At 60.7% G+C, this 13,028-nt stretch overlaps 38 non-coding genes and 25 pseudogenes across 38 annotated transcripts; all 63 read right to left on the bottom strand.

The window, feature by feature from the left end:
• Window positions 1–48: 48 nt before the first annotated feature.
• Window positions 49–167, bottom strand: LOC137559106 (5S ribosomal RNA; annotated as a pseudogene).
• Window positions 168–440: 273 nt separating this feature from the next.
• LOC137549106 (5S ribosomal RNA) lies at window positions 441–559 on the bottom strand (annotated as a pseudogene).
• An 84-nt stretch (window positions 560–643) lies between these two features.
• Window positions 644–763, bottom strand: LOC137549880 (5S ribosomal RNA; annotated as a pseudogene).
• Window positions 764–842: 79 nt separating this feature from the next.
• On the bottom strand, window positions 843–961 carry LOC137557194 (5S ribosomal RNA; annotated as a pseudogene).
• Window positions 962–1,050: 89 nt separating this feature from the next.
• On the bottom strand, window positions 1,051–1,169 carry LOC137557875 (5S ribosomal RNA; annotated as a pseudogene).
• An 83-nt stretch (window positions 1,170–1,252) lies between these two features.
• Window positions 1,253–1,370, bottom strand: LOC137551461 (5S ribosomal RNA; annotated as a pseudogene).
• Window positions 1,371–1,453: 83 nt separating this feature from the next.
• Window positions 1,454–1,572, bottom strand: LOC137555574 (5S ribosomal RNA). Its single transcript, XR_011028251.1, has one exon. It is a non-coding gene; the product is annotated as a 5S ribosomal RNA (ribosomal RNA).
• An 83-nt stretch (window positions 1,573–1,655) lies between these two features.
• Window positions 1,656–1,772, bottom strand: LOC137552710 (5S ribosomal RNA; annotated as a pseudogene).
• Window positions 1,773–1,854: 82 nt separating this feature from the next.
• LOC137555573 (5S ribosomal RNA) lies at window positions 1,855–1,973 on the bottom strand. Its single transcript, XR_011028250.1, has one exon. It is a non-coding gene; the product is annotated as a 5S ribosomal RNA (ribosomal RNA).
• Window positions 1,974–2,057: 84 nt separating this feature from the next.
• On the bottom strand, window positions 2,058–2,176 carry LOC137555572 (5S ribosomal RNA). Its single transcript, XR_011028249.1, has one exon. It is a non-coding gene; the product is annotated as a 5S ribosomal RNA (ribosomal RNA).
• Window positions 2,177–2,259: 83 nt separating this feature from the next.
• On the bottom strand, window positions 2,260–2,378 carry LOC137549427 (5S ribosomal RNA; annotated as a pseudogene).
• An 84-nt stretch (window positions 2,379–2,462) lies between these two features.
• On the bottom strand, window positions 2,463–2,581 carry LOC137558338 (5S ribosomal RNA; annotated as a pseudogene).
• An 84-nt stretch (window positions 2,582–2,665) lies between these two features.
• LOC137555571 (5S ribosomal RNA) lies at window positions 2,666–2,784 on the bottom strand. Its single transcript, XR_011028248.1, has one exon. It is a non-coding gene; the product is annotated as a 5S ribosomal RNA (ribosomal RNA).
• An 83-nt stretch (window positions 2,785–2,867) lies between these two features.
• Window positions 2,868–2,986, bottom strand: LOC137548752 (5S ribosomal RNA; annotated as a pseudogene).
• Window positions 2,987–3,070: 84 nt separating this feature from the next.
• Window positions 3,071–3,189, bottom strand: LOC137555570 (5S ribosomal RNA). Its single transcript, XR_011028247.1, has one exon. It is a non-coding gene; the product is annotated as a 5S ribosomal RNA (ribosomal RNA).
• An 83-nt stretch (window positions 3,190–3,272) lies between these two features.
• Window positions 3,273–3,391, bottom strand: LOC137550993 (5S ribosomal RNA; annotated as a pseudogene).
• Window positions 3,392–3,474: 83 nt separating this feature from the next.
• LOC137557874 (5S ribosomal RNA) lies at window positions 3,475–3,593 on the bottom strand (annotated as a pseudogene).
• Window positions 3,594–3,676: 83 nt separating this feature from the next.
• LOC137552638 (5S ribosomal RNA) lies at window positions 3,677–3,794 on the bottom strand (annotated as a pseudogene).
• Window positions 3,795–3,877: 83 nt separating this feature from the next.
• On the bottom strand, window positions 3,878–3,996 carry LOC137549425 (5S ribosomal RNA; annotated as a pseudogene).
• Window positions 3,997–4,079: 83 nt separating this feature from the next.
• Window positions 4,080–4,198, bottom strand: LOC137558337 (5S ribosomal RNA; annotated as a pseudogene).
• An 83-nt stretch (window positions 4,199–4,281) lies between these two features.
• LOC137555569 (5S ribosomal RNA) lies at window positions 4,282–4,400 on the bottom strand. Its single transcript, XR_011028246.1, has one exon. It is a non-coding gene; the product is annotated as a 5S ribosomal RNA (ribosomal RNA).
• Window positions 4,401–4,483: 83 nt separating this feature from the next.
• Window positions 4,484–4,602, bottom strand: LOC137557380 (5S ribosomal RNA; annotated as a pseudogene).
• Window positions 4,603–4,685: 83 nt separating this feature from the next.
• LOC137555568 (5S ribosomal RNA) lies at window positions 4,686–4,804 on the bottom strand. Its single transcript, XR_011028245.1, has one exon. It is a non-coding gene; the product is annotated as a 5S ribosomal RNA (ribosomal RNA).
• An 84-nt stretch (window positions 4,805–4,888) lies between these two features.
• Window positions 4,889–5,007, bottom strand: LOC137550992 (5S ribosomal RNA; annotated as a pseudogene).
• Window positions 5,008–5,090: 83 nt separating this feature from the next.
• LOC137557873 (5S ribosomal RNA) lies at window positions 5,091–5,209 on the bottom strand (annotated as a pseudogene).
• An 83-nt stretch (window positions 5,210–5,292) lies between these two features.
• On the bottom strand, window positions 5,293–5,411 carry LOC137555566 (5S ribosomal RNA). Its single transcript, XR_011028243.1, has one exon. It is a non-coding gene; the product is annotated as a 5S ribosomal RNA (ribosomal RNA).
• Window positions 5,412–5,494: 83 nt separating this feature from the next.
• On the bottom strand, window positions 5,495–5,613 carry LOC137555564 (5S ribosomal RNA). Its single transcript, XR_011028242.1, has one exon. It is a non-coding gene; the product is annotated as a 5S ribosomal RNA (ribosomal RNA).
• Window positions 5,614–5,696: 83 nt separating this feature from the next.
• Window positions 5,697–5,815, bottom strand: LOC137557907 (5S ribosomal RNA; annotated as a pseudogene).
• An 83-nt stretch (window positions 5,816–5,898) lies between these two features.
• On the bottom strand, window positions 5,899–6,017 carry LOC137555563 (5S ribosomal RNA). The gene has a single exon (XR_011028241.1). It is a non-coding gene; the product is annotated as a 5S ribosomal RNA (ribosomal RNA).
• Window positions 6,018–6,100: 83 nt separating this feature from the next.
• Window positions 6,101–6,219, bottom strand: LOC137555562 (5S ribosomal RNA). Its single transcript, XR_011028240.1, has one exon. It is a non-coding gene; the product is annotated as a 5S ribosomal RNA (ribosomal RNA).
• An 83-nt stretch (window positions 6,220–6,302) lies between these two features.
• Window positions 6,303–6,421, bottom strand: LOC137555561 (5S ribosomal RNA). The gene has a single exon (XR_011028239.1). It is a non-coding gene; the product is annotated as a 5S ribosomal RNA (ribosomal RNA).
• Window positions 6,422–6,504: 83 nt separating this feature from the next.
• On the bottom strand, window positions 6,505–6,623 carry LOC137555560 (5S ribosomal RNA). Its single transcript, XR_011028238.1, has one exon. It is a non-coding gene; the product is annotated as a 5S ribosomal RNA (ribosomal RNA).
• Window positions 6,624–6,706: 83 nt separating this feature from the next.
• LOC137549445 (5S ribosomal RNA) lies at window positions 6,707–6,824 on the bottom strand (annotated as a pseudogene).
• Window positions 6,825–6,907: 83 nt separating this feature from the next.
• Window positions 6,908–7,025, bottom strand: LOC137549915 (5S ribosomal RNA; annotated as a pseudogene).
• An 83-nt stretch (window positions 7,026–7,108) lies between these two features.
• On the bottom strand, window positions 7,109–7,227 carry LOC137555559 (5S ribosomal RNA). Its single transcript, XR_011028237.1, has one exon. It is a non-coding gene; the product is annotated as a 5S ribosomal RNA (ribosomal RNA).
• Window positions 7,228–7,310: 83 nt separating this feature from the next.
• LOC137555558 (5S ribosomal RNA) lies at window positions 7,311–7,429 on the bottom strand. The gene has a single exon (XR_011028236.1). It is a non-coding gene; the product is annotated as a 5S ribosomal RNA (ribosomal RNA).
• An 84-nt stretch (window positions 7,430–7,513) lies between these two features.
• LOC137555557 (5S ribosomal RNA) lies at window positions 7,514–7,632 on the bottom strand. Its single transcript, XR_011028235.1, has one exon. It is a non-coding gene; the product is annotated as a 5S ribosomal RNA (ribosomal RNA).
• An 84-nt stretch (window positions 7,633–7,716) lies between these two features.
• Window positions 7,717–7,835, bottom strand: LOC137555556 (5S ribosomal RNA). Its single transcript, XR_011028234.1, has one exon. It is a non-coding gene; the product is annotated as a 5S ribosomal RNA (ribosomal RNA).
• Window positions 7,836–7,918: 83 nt separating this feature from the next.
• Window positions 7,919–8,037, bottom strand: LOC137549208 (5S ribosomal RNA). The gene has a single exon (XR_011026791.1). It is a non-coding gene; the product is annotated as a 5S ribosomal RNA (ribosomal RNA).
• Window positions 8,038–8,120: 83 nt separating this feature from the next.
• LOC137551244 (5S ribosomal RNA) lies at window positions 8,121–8,238 on the bottom strand (annotated as a pseudogene).
• Window positions 8,239–8,321: 83 nt separating this feature from the next.
• Window positions 8,322–8,440, bottom strand: LOC137555553 (5S ribosomal RNA). The gene has a single exon (XR_011028232.1). It is a non-coding gene; the product is annotated as a 5S ribosomal RNA (ribosomal RNA).
• An 83-nt stretch (window positions 8,441–8,523) lies between these two features.
• On the bottom strand, window positions 8,524–8,642 carry LOC137555552 (5S ribosomal RNA). The gene has a single exon (XR_011028231.1). It is a non-coding gene; the product is annotated as a 5S ribosomal RNA (ribosomal RNA).
• An 83-nt stretch (window positions 8,643–8,725) lies between these two features.
• LOC137555551 (5S ribosomal RNA) lies at window positions 8,726–8,844 on the bottom strand. The gene has a single exon (XR_011028230.1). It is a non-coding gene; the product is annotated as a 5S ribosomal RNA (ribosomal RNA).
• An 83-nt stretch (window positions 8,845–8,927) lies between these two features.
• On the bottom strand, window positions 8,928–9,046 carry LOC137555550 (5S ribosomal RNA). Its single transcript, XR_011028229.1, has one exon. It is a non-coding gene; the product is annotated as a 5S ribosomal RNA (ribosomal RNA).
• An 83-nt stretch (window positions 9,047–9,129) lies between these two features.
• Window positions 9,130–9,248, bottom strand: LOC137555549 (5S ribosomal RNA). The gene has a single exon (XR_011028228.1). It is a non-coding gene; the product is annotated as a 5S ribosomal RNA (ribosomal RNA).
• Window positions 9,249–9,331: 83 nt separating this feature from the next.
• On the bottom strand, window positions 9,332–9,449 carry LOC137556606 (5S ribosomal RNA). Its single transcript, XR_011029248.1, has one exon. It is a non-coding gene; the product is annotated as a 5S ribosomal RNA (ribosomal RNA).
• Window positions 9,450–9,532: 83 nt separating this feature from the next.
• Window positions 9,533–9,651, bottom strand: LOC137555548 (5S ribosomal RNA). Its single transcript, XR_011028227.1, has one exon. It is a non-coding gene; the product is annotated as a 5S ribosomal RNA (ribosomal RNA).
• Window positions 9,652–9,734: 83 nt separating this feature from the next.
• LOC137549442 (5S ribosomal RNA) lies at window positions 9,735–9,852 on the bottom strand (annotated as a pseudogene).
• An 83-nt stretch (window positions 9,853–9,935) lies between these two features.
• LOC137551459 (5S ribosomal RNA) lies at window positions 9,936–10,053 on the bottom strand (annotated as a pseudogene).
• An 83-nt stretch (window positions 10,054–10,136) lies between these two features.
• LOC137556605 (5S ribosomal RNA) lies at window positions 10,137–10,254 on the bottom strand. The gene has a single exon (XR_011029247.1). It is a non-coding gene; the product is annotated as a 5S ribosomal RNA (ribosomal RNA).
• An 83-nt stretch (window positions 10,255–10,337) lies between these two features.
• Window positions 10,338–10,456, bottom strand: LOC137555547 (5S ribosomal RNA). The gene has a single exon (XR_011028226.1). It is a non-coding gene; the product is annotated as a 5S ribosomal RNA (ribosomal RNA).
• Window positions 10,457–10,539: 83 nt separating this feature from the next.
• Window positions 10,540–10,658, bottom strand: LOC137555546 (5S ribosomal RNA). Its single transcript, XR_011028225.1, has one exon. It is a non-coding gene; the product is annotated as a 5S ribosomal RNA (ribosomal RNA).
• An 84-nt stretch (window positions 10,659–10,742) lies between these two features.
• On the bottom strand, window positions 10,743–10,861 carry LOC137555545 (5S ribosomal RNA). The gene has a single exon (XR_011028224.1). It is a non-coding gene; the product is annotated as a 5S ribosomal RNA (ribosomal RNA).
• Window positions 10,862–10,945: 84 nt separating this feature from the next.
• On the bottom strand, window positions 10,946–11,064 carry LOC137555544 (5S ribosomal RNA). Its single transcript, XR_011028223.1, has one exon. It is a non-coding gene; the product is annotated as a 5S ribosomal RNA (ribosomal RNA).
• Window positions 11,065–11,147: 83 nt separating this feature from the next.
• Window positions 11,148–11,266, bottom strand: LOC137555542 (5S ribosomal RNA). Its single transcript, XR_011028221.1, has one exon. It is a non-coding gene; the product is annotated as a 5S ribosomal RNA (ribosomal RNA).
• An 83-nt stretch (window positions 11,267–11,349) lies between these two features.
• LOC137549165 (5S ribosomal RNA) lies at window positions 11,350–11,467 on the bottom strand (annotated as a pseudogene).
• Window positions 11,468–11,550: 83 nt separating this feature from the next.
• LOC137555541 (5S ribosomal RNA) lies at window positions 11,551–11,669 on the bottom strand. The gene has a single exon (XR_011028220.1). It is a non-coding gene; the product is annotated as a 5S ribosomal RNA (ribosomal RNA).
• Window positions 11,670–11,753: 84 nt separating this feature from the next.
• LOC137555540 (5S ribosomal RNA) lies at window positions 11,754–11,872 on the bottom strand. The gene has a single exon (XR_011028219.1). It is a non-coding gene; the product is annotated as a 5S ribosomal RNA (ribosomal RNA).
• Window positions 11,873–11,957: 85 nt separating this feature from the next.
• On the bottom strand, window positions 11,958–12,075 carry LOC137556604 (5S ribosomal RNA). The gene has a single exon (XR_011029246.1). It is a non-coding gene; the product is annotated as a 5S ribosomal RNA (ribosomal RNA).
• Window positions 12,076–12,158: 83 nt separating this feature from the next.
• On the bottom strand, window positions 12,159–12,277 carry LOC137555539 (5S ribosomal RNA). The gene has a single exon (XR_011028218.1). It is a non-coding gene; the product is annotated as a 5S ribosomal RNA (ribosomal RNA).
• Window positions 12,278–12,360: 83 nt separating this feature from the next.
• LOC137555537 (5S ribosomal RNA) lies at window positions 12,361–12,479 on the bottom strand. The gene has a single exon (XR_011028217.1). It is a non-coding gene; the product is annotated as a 5S ribosomal RNA (ribosomal RNA).
• An 83-nt stretch (window positions 12,480–12,562) lies between these two features.
• LOC137555536 (5S ribosomal RNA) lies at window positions 12,563–12,681 on the bottom strand. The gene has a single exon (XR_011028216.1). It is a non-coding gene; the product is annotated as a 5S ribosomal RNA (ribosomal RNA).
• An 85-nt stretch (window positions 12,682–12,766) lies between these two features.
• On the bottom strand, window positions 12,767–12,885 carry LOC137555535 (5S ribosomal RNA). The gene has a single exon (XR_011028215.1). It is a non-coding gene; the product is annotated as a 5S ribosomal RNA (ribosomal RNA).
• Window positions 12,886–13,028: the final 143 nt, after the last annotated feature.

Raw genomic sequence — 13,028 nt, 5'->3', positions numbered from 1 at the left:
AGGCTTCCCACGCGTGCTCATAGCCATTGGGCCTCAAACCCAAAAAAACGCCTGCAGCACCTGGGGTTCACAGCCGGTCTGCCATGCAGCTACTAACCAGGCCTGAAGCCGCTTAGCTTCCGCGATCTGACGAGAGCGGGCGCTTTCGGCTTAGTGTGGCCGCAGGCAAACTCCAAGGCGCCGTTTCGGCGCCTTGAAGGTGAGGCTTCCCACGCGTGCTCATAGCCATTGGGCCTCAAACCCAAAAAAACGCCTGCAGCACCTGGGGTTCACAGCCGGTCTCCCATGCAGCTACTAACCAGGCCTGAAGCGCTTAGCTTCCGCGATCTGACGCTTTCGGCTTAGTGTGGCCGCAGGCAAACTCCAAGGCGCCGTTTCGGCGCCTTGAAGGTGAGGCTTCCCACGCGTGCTCATAGCCATTGGCCTCAAACCCAAAAAAACGCCTGCAGCACCTGGGGTTCACAGCCGGTCTCCCATGCAGCTACTAACCAGGCCTGAAGCCGCTTAGCTCCCGCGATCTGACGAGAGCGGGCGCTTTCGGCTTAGTGTGGCCGCAGGGAAACTCCAAGGCGCCGTTTCGGCGCCTTGAAGGTGAGGCTTCCCACGCGTGCTCATAGCCATTGGGCCTCAAACCCAAAAAAAACGCCTGCAGCACCTGGGGTTCACAGCCGGTCTCCCATGCAGCTACTAACCAGGCCTGAAGCCGCTTAGCTTCCGCGATCTGACAAGGAGCGGGCGCTTTCGGCTTAGTGTGGCCGCAGGCAAACGGCGCCGTTTCGGCGCCTTGAAGGTGAGGCTTCCCACGCCGTGCTCATAGCCATTGGGCCTCAAACCCAAAAAAACGCCTGCAGCACCTGGGGTTCACAGCCGGTCTCCCATGCAGCTACTAACCAGGCCTGAAGCCGCTTAGCTACCGCGATCTGACGAGAGCGGGCGCTTTCGGCTTAGTGTGGCCGCAGGCAAACTCCAAGGCGCCGTTTCGGCGCCTTGAAGGTGAGAGGTGAGGCTTCCCACGCGTGCTCATAGCCATTGGGCCTCAAACCAAAAAAACGCCTGCAGCACCTGGGGTTCACAGCCGGTCTCCCATGCAGCTACTAACCAGGCCTGAAGCCGCTTAGCTTCCGCGATCTGACGAGAGCGGGCGCTTTCGGCTTAGTGTGGCCGCAGGAAAACTCCAAGGCGCCGTTTCGGCGCCTTGAAGGTGAGGCTTCCCACGCGTGCTCATAGCCATTGGGCCTCAAACCCAAAAAAACGCCTGCAGCACCTGGGGTTCACAGCCGGTCTCCCATGCAGCTACTAACCAGGCCTGAAGCCGCTTAGCTTCCGCGATCTGACGAGAGCGGGCGCTTTCGCTTAGTGTGGCCGCAGGCAAACTCCAAGGCGCCGTTTCGGCGCCTTGAAGGTGAGGCTTCCCACGCGTGCTCATAGCCATTGGGCCTCAAACCCAAAAAAACGCCTGCAGCACCTGGGGTTCACAGCCGGTCTCCCATGCAGCTACTAACCAGGCCTGAAGCCGCTTAGCTTCCGCGATCTGACGAGAGCGGGCGCTTTCGGCTTAGTGTGGCCGCAGGCAAACTCCAAGGCGCCGTTTCGGCGCCTTGAAGGTGAGGCTTCCCACGCGTGCTCATAGCCATTGGGCCTCAAACCCAAAAAAACACCTGCAGCACCTGGGTTCACAGCCGGTCTCCCATGCAGCTACTAACCAGGCCTGAAGCCGCTTAGCTTCCGCGATCTGACGAGAGCGGGCGCTTTCGCTTAGTGTGGCCGCAGGCAAACTCCAAGGCGCCGTTTCGGCGCCTTGAAGGTGAGGCTTCCCACGCGTGCTCATAGCCATTGGGCTCAAACCCAAAAAAACGCCTGCAGCACCTGGGGTTCACAGCCGGTCTCCCATGCAGCTACTAACCAGGCCTGAAGCCGCTTAGCTTCCGCGATCTGACGAGAGCGGGCGCTTTCGGCTTAGTGTGGCCGCAGGCAAACTCCAAGGCGCCGTTTCGGCGCCTTGAAGGTGAGGCTTCCCACGCGTGCTCATAGCCATTGGGCCTCAAACCCAAAAAAAACGCCTGCAGCACCTGGGGTTCACAGCCGGTCTCCCATGCAGCTACTAACCAGGCCTGAAGCCGCTTAGCTTCCGCGATCTGACGAGAGCGGGCGCTTTCGGCTTAGTGTGGCCGCAGGCAAACTCCAAGGCGCCGTTTCGGCGCCTTGAAGGTGAGGCTTCCCACGCGTGCTCATAGCCATTGGGCCTCAAACCCAAAAAAACGCCTGCAGCACCTGGGGTTCACAGCCGGTCTCCCATGCAGCTACTAACCAGGCCTGAAGCCGCTTAGCTTCCGCGATCTGACGACAGCGGGCGCTTTCGGCTTAGTGTGGCCGCAGGCAAACTCCAAGGCGCCGTTTCGGCGCCTTGAAGGTGAGGCTTCCCACGCGTGCTCATAGCCATTGGGCCTCAAACCCAAAAAAAACGCCTGCAGCACCTGGGGTTCACAGCCGGTCTCCCATGCAGCTACTAACCAGGCCTGAAGCCGCTTAGCTTCCGCGATCTGACGAGTGCGGGCGCTTTCGGCTTAGTGTGGCCGCAGGCAAACTCCAAGGCGCCGTTTCGGCGCCTTGAAGGTGAGGCTTCCCACGCGTGCTCATAGCCATTGGGCCTCAAACCCAAAAAAAACGCCTGCAGCACCTGGGGTTCACAGCCGGTCTCCCATGCAGCTACTAACCAGGCCTGAAGCCGCTTAGCTTCCGCGATCTGACGAGAGCGGGCGCTTTCGGCTTAGTGTGGCCGCAGGCAAACTCCAAGGCGCCGTTTCGGCGCCTTGAAGGTGAGGCTTCCCACGCGTGCTCATAGCCATTGGGCCTCAAACCCAAAAAAACCACTGCAGCACCTGGGGTTCACAGCCGGTCTCCCATGCAGCTACTAACCAGGCCTGAAGCCGCTTAGCTTCCGCGATCTGACGAGAGCGGGCGCTTTCGGCTTAGTGTGGCCGCAGGCAAACTCCAAGGCGCCGTTTCGGCGCCTTGAAGGTGAGGCTTCCCACGCGTGCTCATAGCCATTGGGCCTCAAACCCAAAAAAAACGCCTGCAGCACCTGGGGTTCACAGCCGGTCTCCCATGCAGCTACTAACCAGGCCTGAAGCCGCTTAGCTTCCGCGATCTGACGAGAGCGGGCGCTTTCGGCTTAGTGTGGCCGCAGGCAAACTCCAAGGCGCCGTTTCGGCGCCTTGAAGGTGAGGCTTCCCACGCGTGCTCATAGCCATTGGGCCTCAAACCCAAAAAAACGCCTGCAGCACCTGGGGTTCACAGCCGGTCTCCCATGCAGCTATTAACCAGGCCTGAAGCCGCTTAGCTTCGGCGATCTGACGAGAGCGGGCGCTTTCGGCTTAGTGTGGCCGCAGGCAAACTCCAAGGCGCCGTTTCGGCGCCTTGAAGGTGAGGCTTCCCACGCGTGCTCATAGCCATTGGGCCTCAAACCCAAAAAAACGCCTGCAGCACCTGGGGTTCACAGCCGGTCTCCCATGCAGCTACTAACCAGGCCTGAAGCCGCTTAGCTTCCGCGATCTGACGAGAGCGGGCGCTTTCGGCTTAGTGTGGCCGCAGGAAAACTCCAAGGCGCCGTTTCGGCGCCTTGAAGGTGAGGCTTCCCACGCGTGCTCATAGCCATTGGGCCTCAAACCCAAAAAAACGCCTGCAGCACCTGGGGTTCACAGCCGGTCTCCCATGCAGCTACTAACCAGGCTGAAGCCGCTTAGCTTCCGCAATCTGACGAGAGCGGGCGCTTTCGGCTTAGTGTGGCCGCAGGCGAACTCCAAGGCGCCGTTTCGGCGCCTTGAAGGTGAGGCTTCCCACGCGTGCTCATAGCCATTGGGCCTCAAACCCAAAAAAACGCCTGCAGCACCTGGGGTTCACAGCCGGTCTCCCATGCAGCTACTAACCAGGCCTGAAGCCGCTTAGCTTCCGCGATCTGACGACAGCGGGCGCTTTCGGCTTAGTGTGGCCGCAGGCAAACTCCAAGGCGCCGTTTCGGCGCCTTGAAGGTGAGGCTTCCCACGCGTGCTCATAGCCATTGGGCCTCAAACCCAAAAAAACGCCTGCAGCACCTGGGGTTCACAGCCGGTCTCCCATGCAGCTACTAACCAGGCCTGAAGCCGCTTAGCTTCCGCGATCTGACGAGTGCGGGCGCTTTCGGCTTAGTGTGGCCGCAGGCAAACTCCAAGGCGCCGTTTCGGCGCCTTGAAGGTGAGGCTTCCCACGCGTGCTCATAGCCATTGGGCCTCAAACCCAAAAAAACGCCTGCAGCACCTGGGGTTCACAGCCGGTCTCCCATGCAGCTACTAACCAGGCCTGAAGCCGCTTAGCTTCCGCGATCTGACGAGAGCGGGCGCTTTCGGCTTAGTGTGGCCGCAGGCAAACTCCAAGGCGCCGTTTCGGCGCCTTGAAGGTGAGGCTTCCCACGCGTGCTCATAGCCATTGGGCCTCAAACCCAAAAAAACACCTGCAGCACCTGGGGTTCACAGCCGGTCTCCCATGCAGCTACTAACCAGGCCTGAAGCCGCTTAGCTTCCGCGATCTGACGAGAGCGGGCGCTTTCGGCTTAGTGTGGCCGCAGGCAAACTCCAAGGCGCCGTTTCGGCGCCTTGAAGGTGAGGCTTCCCACGCGTGCTCATAGCCATTGGGCCTCAAACCCAAAAAAACGCCTGCAGCACCTGGGGTTCACAGCCGGTCTCCCATGCAGCTACTAACCAGGCCTGAAGCCGCTTAGCTTCCGCGATCTGACGAGAGCGGGCGCTTTCGGCTTAGTGTGGCCGCAGGCAAACTCCAAGGCGCCGTTTCGGCGCCTTGAAGGTGAGGCTTCCCACGCGTGCTCATAGCCATTGGGCCTCAAACCCAAAAAAAACGCCTGCAGCACCTGGGGTTCACAGCCGGTCTCCCATGCAGCTATTAACCAGGCCTGAAGCCGCTTAGCTTCGGCGATCTGACGAGAGCGGGCGCTTTCGGCTTAGTGTGGCCGCAGGCAAACTCCAAGGCGCCGTTTCGGCGCCTTGAAGGTGAGGCTTCCCACGCGTGCTCATAGCCATTGGGCCTCAAACCCAAAAAAACGCCTGCAGCACCTGGGGTTCACAGCCGGTCTCCCATGCAGCTACTAACCAGGCCTGAAGCCGCTTAGCTTCCGCGATCTGACGAGAGCGGGCGCTTTCGGCTTAGTGTGGCCGCAGGAAAACTCCAAGGCGCCGTTTCGGCGCCTTGAAGGTGAGGCTTCCCACGCGTGCTCATAGCCATTGGGCCTCAAACCCAAAAACACGCCTGCAGCACCTGGGGTTCACAGCCGGTCTCCCATGCAGCTACTAACCAGGCCTGAAGCCGCTTAGCTTCCGCGATCTGACGAGAGCGGGCGCTTTCGGCTTAGTGTGGCCGCAGGCGAACTCCAAGGCGCCGTTTCGGCGCCTTGAAGGTGAGGCTTCCCACGCGTGCTCATAGCCATTGGGCCTCAAACCCAAAAAAACGCCTGCAGCACCTGGGGTTCACAGCCGGTCTCCCATGCAGCTACTAACCAGGCCTGAAGCCGCTTAGCTTCCGCGATCTGACGAGAGCGGGCGCTTTCGGCTTAGTGTGGCCGCAGGCAAACTCCAAGGCGCCGTTTCGGCGCCTTGAAGGTGAGGCTTCCCACGCGTGCTCATAGCCATTGGGCCTCAAACCCAAAAAAACACCTGCAGCACCTGGGGTTCGCAGCCGGTCTCCCATGCAGCTACTAACCAGGCCTGAAGCCGCTTAGCTTCCGCGATCTGACGAGAGCGGGCGCTTTCGGCTTAGTGTGGCCGCAGGCAAACTCCAAGGCGCCGTTCGGCGCCTTGAAGGTGAGGCTTCCCACGCGAGCTCATAGCCATTGGGCCTCAAACCCAAAAAAAACGCCTGCAGCACCTGGGGTTCACAGCCGGTCTCCCATGCAGCTACTAACCAGGCCTGAAGCCGCTTAGCTTCCGCGATCTGACGAGAGCGGGCGCTTTCGGCTTAGTGTGGCCGCAGGCAAACTCCAAGGCGCCGTTTCGGCGCCTTGAAGGTGAGGCTTCCCACGCGTGCTCATAGCCATTGGGCCTCAAACCCAAAAAAACGCCTGCAGCACCTGGGGTTCACAGCCGGTCTCCCATGCAGCTACTAACCAGGCCTGAAGCCGCTTAGCTTCCGCGATCTGACGAGAGCGGGCGCTTTCGGCTTAGTGTGGCCGCAGGCAAACTCCAAGGCGCCGTTTCGGCGCCTTGAAGGTGAGGCTTCCCACGCGTGCTCATAGCCATTGGGCCTCAAACCCAAAAAAACGCCTGCAGCACCTGGGGTTCACAGCCGGTCTCCCATGCAGCTACTAACCAGGCCTGAAGCCGCTTAGCTTCCGCGATCTGACGAGAGCGGGCGCTTTCGGCTTAGTGTGGCCGCAGGCAAACTCCAAGGCGCCGTTTCGGCGCCTTGAAGGTGAGGCTTCCCACGCGTGCTCATAGCCATTGGGCCTCAAACCCAAAAAAACGCCTGCAGCACCTGGGGTTCACAGCCGGTCTCCCATGCAGCTACTAACCAGGCCTGAAGCCGCTTAGCTTCCGCGATCTGACGAGAGCGGGCGCTTTCGGCTTAGTGTGGCCGCAGGCAAACTCCAAGGCGCCGTTTCGGCGCCTTGAAGGTGAGGCTTCCCACGCGTGCTCATAGCCATTGGGCCTCAAACCCAAAAAAACGCCTGCAGCACCTGGGGTTCACAGCCGGTCTCCCATGCAGCTACTAACCAGGCCTGAAGCCGCTTAGCTTCCGCGATCTGACGAGAGCGGCGCTTTCGGCTTAGTGTGGCCGCAGGCAAACTCCAAGGCGCCGTTTCGGCGCCTTGAAGGTGAGGCTTCCCACGCGTGCTCATAGCCATTGGGCCTCAAACCCAAAAAAACGCCTGCAGCACCTGGGGTTCACAGCCGGTCTCCCATGCAGCTACTAACCAGGCCTGAAGCCGCTTAGCTTCCGCATCTGACGAGAGCGGGCGCTTTCGGCTTAGTGTGGCCGCAGGCAAACTCCAAGGCGCCGTTTCGGCGCCTTGAAGGTGAGGCTTCCCACGCGTGCTCATAGCCATTGGGCCTCAAACCCAAAAAAACGCCTGCAGCACCTGGGGTTCACAGCCGGTCTCCCATGCAGCTACTAACCAGGCCTGAAGCCGCTTAGCTTCCGCGATCTGACGAGAGCGGGCGCTTTCGGCTTAGTGTGGCCGCAGGCAAACTCCAAGGCGCCGTTTCGGCGCCTTGAAGGTGAGGCTTCCCACGCGTGCTCATAGCCATTGGGCCTCAAACCCAAAAAAACGCCTGCAGCACCTGGGGTTCACAGCCGGTCTCCCATGCAGCTACTAACCAGGCCTGAAGCCGCTTAGCTTCCGCGATCTGACGAGAGCGGGCGCTTTCGGCTTAGTGTGGCCGCAGGCAAACTCCAAGGCGCCGTTTCGGCGCCTTGAAGGTGAGGCTTCCCACGCGTGCTCATAGCCATTGGGCCTCAAACCCAAAAAAAACGCCTGCAGCACCTGGGGTTCACAGCCGGTCTCCCATGCAGCTACTAACCAGGCCTGAAGCCGCTTAGCTTCCGCGATCTGACGAGAGCGGGCGCTTTCGGCTTAGTGTGGCCGCAGGCAAACTCCAAGGCGCCGTTTCGGCGCCTTGAAGGTGAGGCTTCCCACGCGTGCTCATAGCCATTGGGCCTCAAACCCAAAAAAAACGCCTGCAGCACCTGGGGTTCACAGCCGGTCTCCCATGCAGCTACTAACCAGGCCTGAAGCCGCTTAGCTTCCGCGATCTGACGAGAGCGGGCGCTTTCGGCTTAGTGTGGCCGCAGGCAAACTCCAAGGCGCCGTTTCGGCGCCTTGAAGGTGAGGCTTCCCACGCGTGCTCATAGCCATTGGGCCTCAAACCCAAAAAAAAGCCTGCAGCACCTGGGGTTCACAGCCGGTCTCCCATGCAGCTACTAACCAGGCCTGAAGCCGCTTAGCTTCCGCGATCTGACGAGAGCGGGCGCTTTCGGCTTAGTGTGGCCGCAGGCAAACTCCAAGGCGCCGTTTCGGCGCCTTGAAGGTGAGGCTTCCCACGCGTGCTCATAGCCATTGGGCCTCAAACCCAAAAAAACGCCTGCAGCACCTGGGGTTCACAGCCGGTCTCCCATGCAGCTACTAACCAGGCCTGAAGCCGCTTAGCTTCGCGATCTGACGAGAGCGGGCGCTTTCGGCTTAGTGTGGCCGCAGGCAAACTCCAAGGCGCCGTTTCGGCGCCTTGAAGGTGAGGCTTCCCACGCGTGCTCATAGCCATTGGGCCTCAAACCCAAAAAAACGCCTGCAGCACCTGGGGTTCACAGCCGGTCTCCCATGCAGCTACTAACCAGGCCTGAAGCCGCTTAGCTTCCGCGATCTGACGAGAGCGGGCGCTTTCGGCTTAGTGTGGCCGCAGGCAAACTCCAAGGCGCCGTTTCGGCGCCTTGAAGGTGAGGCTTCCCACGCGTGCTCATAGCCATTGGGCCTCAAACCCAAAAAAACGCCTGCAGCACCTGGGGTTCACAGCCGGTCTCCCATGCAGCTACTAACCAGGCCTGAAGCCGCTTAGCTTCCGCGATCTGACGAGAGCGGGCGCTTTCGGCTTAGTGTGGCCGCAGGCAAACTCCAAGGCGCCGTTTCGGCGCCTTGAAGGTGAGGCTTCCCACGCGTGCTCATAGCCATTGGGCCTCAAACCCAAAAAAACGCCTGCAGCACCTGGGGTTCACAGCCGGTCTCCCATGCAGCTACTAACCAGGCCTGAAGCCGCTTAGCTTCCGCGATCTGACGAGAGCGGGCGCTTTCGGCTTAGTGTGGCCGCAGGCAAACTCCAAGGCGCCGTTTCGGCGCCTTGAAGGTGAGGCTTCCCACGCGTGCTCATAGCCATTGGGCCTCAAACCCAAAAAAACGCCTGCAGCACCTGGGGTTCACAGCCGGTCTCCCATGCAGCTACTAACCAGGCCTGAAGCCGCTTAGCTTCCGCGATCTGACGAGAGCGGGCGCTTTCGGCTTAGTGTGGCCGCAGGCAAACTCCAAGGCGCCGTTTCGGCGCCTTGAAGGTGAGGCTTCCCACGCGTGCTCATAGCCATTGGGCCTCAAACCCAAAAAAACGCCTGCAGCACCTGGGGTTCACAGCCGGTCTCCCATGCAGCTACTAACCAGGCCTGAAGCCGCTTAGCTTCCGCGATCTGACGAGAGCGGGCGCTTTCGGCTTAGTGTGGCCGCAGGCAAACTCCAAGGCGCCGTTTCGGCGCCTTGAAGGTGAGGCTTCCCACGCGTGCTCATAGCCATTGGGCCTCAAACCCAAAAAAACGCCTGCAGCACCTGGGTTCACAGCCGGTCTCCCATGCAGCTACTAACCAGGCCTGAAGCCGCTTAGCTTCCGCGATCTGACGAGAGCGGGCGCTTTCGGCTTAGTGTGGCCGCAGGCAAACTCCAAGGCGCCGTTTCGGCGCCTTGAAGGTGAGGCTTCCCACGCGTGCTCATAGCCATTGGGCCTCAACCCAAAAAAAACGCCTGCAGCACCTGGGGTTCACAGCCGGTCTCCCATGCAGCTACTAACCAGGCCTGAAGCCGCTTAGCTTCCGCGATCTGACGAGAGCGGGCGCTTTCGGCTTAGTGTGGCCGCAGGCAAACTCCAAGGCGCCGTTTCGGCGCCTTGAAGGTGAGGCTTCCCACGCGTGCTCATAGCCATTGGGCCTCAAACCCAAAAAAACGCCTGCAGCACCTGGGGTTCACAGCCGGTCTCCCATGCAGCTACTAACCAGGCCTGAAGCCGCTTAGCTTCCGCGATCTGACGAGAGCGGCGCTTTCGGCTTAGTGTGGCCGCAGGCAAACTCCAAGGCGCCGTTTCGGCGCCTTGAAGGTGAGGCTTCCCACGCGTGCTCATAGCCATTGGGCCTCAAACCCAAAAAAACGCCTGCAGCACCTGGGGTTCACAGCCGGTCTCCCATGCAGCTACTAACCAGGCCTGAAGCCGCTTAGCTTCCGCGATCTGACGAGAGCGGGCGCTTTCGCTTAGTGTGGCCGCAGGCAAACTCCAAGGCGCCGTTTCGGCGCCTTGAAGGTGAGGCTTCCCACGCGTGCTCATAGCCATTGGGCCTCAAACCCAAAAAAACGCCTGCAGCACCTGGGTTCACAGCCGGTCTCCCATGCAGCTACTAACCAGGCCTGAAGCCGCTTAGCTTCCGCGATCTGACGAGAGCGGGCGCTTTCGGCTTAGTGTGGCCGCAGGCAAACTCCAAGGCGCCGTTTCGGCGCCTTGAAGGTGAGGCTTCCCACGCGTGCTCATAGCCATTGGGCCTCAAACCCAAAAAAACGCCTGCAGCACCTGGGGTTCACAGCCGGTCTCCCATGCAGCTACTAACCAGGCCTGAAGCCGCTTAGCTTCCGCGATCTGACGAGAGCGGGCGCTTTCGGCTTAGTGTGGCCGCAGGCAAACTCCAAGGCGCCGTTTCGGCGCCTTGAAGGTGAGGCTTCCCACGCGTGCTCATAGCCATTGGGCCTCAAACCCAAAAAAACGCCTGCAGCACCTGGGGTTCACAGCCGGTCTCCCATGCAGCTACTAACCAGGCCTGAAGCCGCTTAGCTTCCGCGATCTGACGAGAGCGGGCGCTTTCGGCTTAGTGTGGCCGCAGGCAAACTCCAAGGCGCCGTTTCGGCGCCTTGAAGGTGAGGCTTCCCACGCGTGCTCATAGCCATTGGGCCTCAAACCCAAAAAAAACGCCTGCAGCACCTGGGGTTCACAGCCGGTCTCCCATGCAGCTACTAACCAGGCCTGAAGCCGCTTAGCTTCCGCGATCTGACGAGAGCGGGCGCTTTCGGCTTAGTGTGGCCGCAGGCAAACTCCAAGGCGCCGTTTCGGCGCCTTGAAGGTGAGGCTTCCCACGCGTGCTCATAGCCATTGGGCCTCAAACCCAAAAAAAACGCCTGCAGCACCTGGGGTTCACAGCCGGTCTCCCATGCAGCTACTAACCAGGCCTGAAGCCGCTTAGCTTCCGCGATCTGACGAGAGCGGGCGCTTTCGGCTTAGTGTGGCCGCAGGCAAACTCCAAGGCGCCGTTTCGGCGCCTTGAAGGTGAGGCTTCCCACGCGTGCTCATAGCCATTGGGCCTCAAACCCAAAAAAACGCCTGCAGCACCTGGGGTTCACAGCCGGTCTCCCATGCAGCTACTAACCAGGCCTGAAGCCGCTTAGCTTCCGCGATCTGACGAGAGCGGGCGCTTTCGGCTTAGTGTGGCCGCAGGCAAACTCCAAGGCGCCGTTTCGGCGCCTTGAAGGTGAGGCTTCCCACGCGTGCTCATAGCCATTGGGCCTCAAACCCAAAAAAACGCCTGCAGCACCTGGGGTTCACAGCCGGTCTCCATGCAGCTACTAACCAGGCCTGAAGCCGCTTAGCTTCCGCGATCTGACGAGAGCGGGCGCTTTCGGCTTAGTGTGGCCGCAGGCAAACTCCAAGGCGCCGTTTCGGCGCCTTGAAGGTGAGGCTTCCCACGCGTGCTCATAGCCATTGGGCCTCAAACCCAAAAAAACGCCTGCAGCACCTGGGGTTCACAGCCGGTCTCCCATGCAGCTACTAACCAGGCCTGAAGCCGCTTAGCTTCCGCGATCTGACGAGAGCGGGCGCTTTCGGCTTAGTGTGGCCGCAGGCAAACTCCAAGGCGCCGTTTCGGCGCCTTGAAGGTGAGGCTTCCCACGCGTGCTCATAGCCATTGGGCCTCAAACCCAAAAAAAACGCCTGCAGCACCTGGGGTTCACAGCCGGTCTCCCATGCAGCTACTAACCAGGCCTGAAGCCGCTTAGCTTCCGCGATCTGACGAGAGCGGGCGCTTTCGGCTTAGTGTGGCCGCAGGCAAACTCCAAGGCGCCGTTTCGGCGCCTTGAAGGTGAGGCTTCCCACGCGGTGCTCATAGCCATTGGGCCTCAAACCCAAAAAAAACGCCTGCAGCACCTGGGTTCACAGCCGGTCTCCCATGCAGCTACTAACCAGGCCTGAAGCCGCTTAGCTTCCGCGATCTGACGAGAGCGGGCGCTTTCGGCTTAGTGTGGCCGCAGGCAAACTCCAAGGCGCCGTTTCGGCGCCTTGAAGGTGAGGCTTCCCACGCGTGCTCATAGCCATTGGGCCTCAAACCCAAAAAAACGCCTGCAGCACCTGGGGTTCACAGCCGGTCTCCCATGCAGCTACTAACCAGGCCTGAAGCCGCTTAGCTTCCGCGATCTGACGAGAGCGGGCGCTTTCGGCTTAGTGTGGCCGCAGGCAAACTCCAAGGCGCCGTTTCGGCGCCTTGAAGGTGAGGCTTCCCACGCGTGCTCATAGCCATTGGGCCTCAAACCCAAAAAAACGCCTGCAGCACCTGGGGTTCACAGCCGGTCTCCCATGCAGCTACTAACCAGGCCTGAAGCCGCTTAGCTTCCGCGATCTGACGAGAGCGGGCGCTTTCGGCTTAGTGTGGCCGCAGGCAAACTCCAAGGCGCCGTTTCGGCGCCTTGAAGGTGAGGCTTCCCACGCGTGCTCATAGCCATTGGGCCTCAAACCCAAAAAAACGCCTGCAGCACCTGGGGTTCACAGCCGGTCTCCCATGCAGCTACTAACCAGGCCTGAAGCCGCTTAGCTTCCGCGATCTGACGAGAGCGGGCGCTTTCGGCTTAGTGTGGCCGCAGGCAAACTCCAAGGCGCCGTTTCGGCGCCTTGAAGGTGAGGCTTCCCACGCGTGCTCATAGGCCATTGGGCCTCAAACCCAAAAAAAACGCCTGCAGCACCTGGGGTTCACAGCCGGTCTCCCATGCAGCTACTAACCAGGCCTGAAGCCGCTTAGCTTCCGCGATCTGACGAGAGCGGGCGCTTTCGGCTTAGTGTGGCCGCAGGCAAACTCCAAGGCGCCGTTTCGGCGCCTTGAAGGTGAGGCTTCCCACGCGTGCTCATAGCCATTGGGCCTCAAACCCAAAAAAAAACGCCTGCAGCACCTGGGGTTCACAGCCGGTCTCCCATGCAGCTACTAACCAGGCCTGA

The sequence above is a fragment of the Hyperolius riggenbachi genome, chromosome 2 (genome assembly GCF_040937935.1).
Source record: "Hyperolius riggenbachi isolate aHypRig1 chromosome 2, aHypRig1.pri, whole genome shotgun sequence".
In the NCBI taxonomy this organism is placed as follows: Eukaryota; Metazoa; Chordata; class Amphibia; order Anura; family Hyperoliidae; genus Hyperolius; species Hyperolius riggenbachi.
This window is presented reverse-complemented; position numbering and strand designations above follow the sequence as displayed.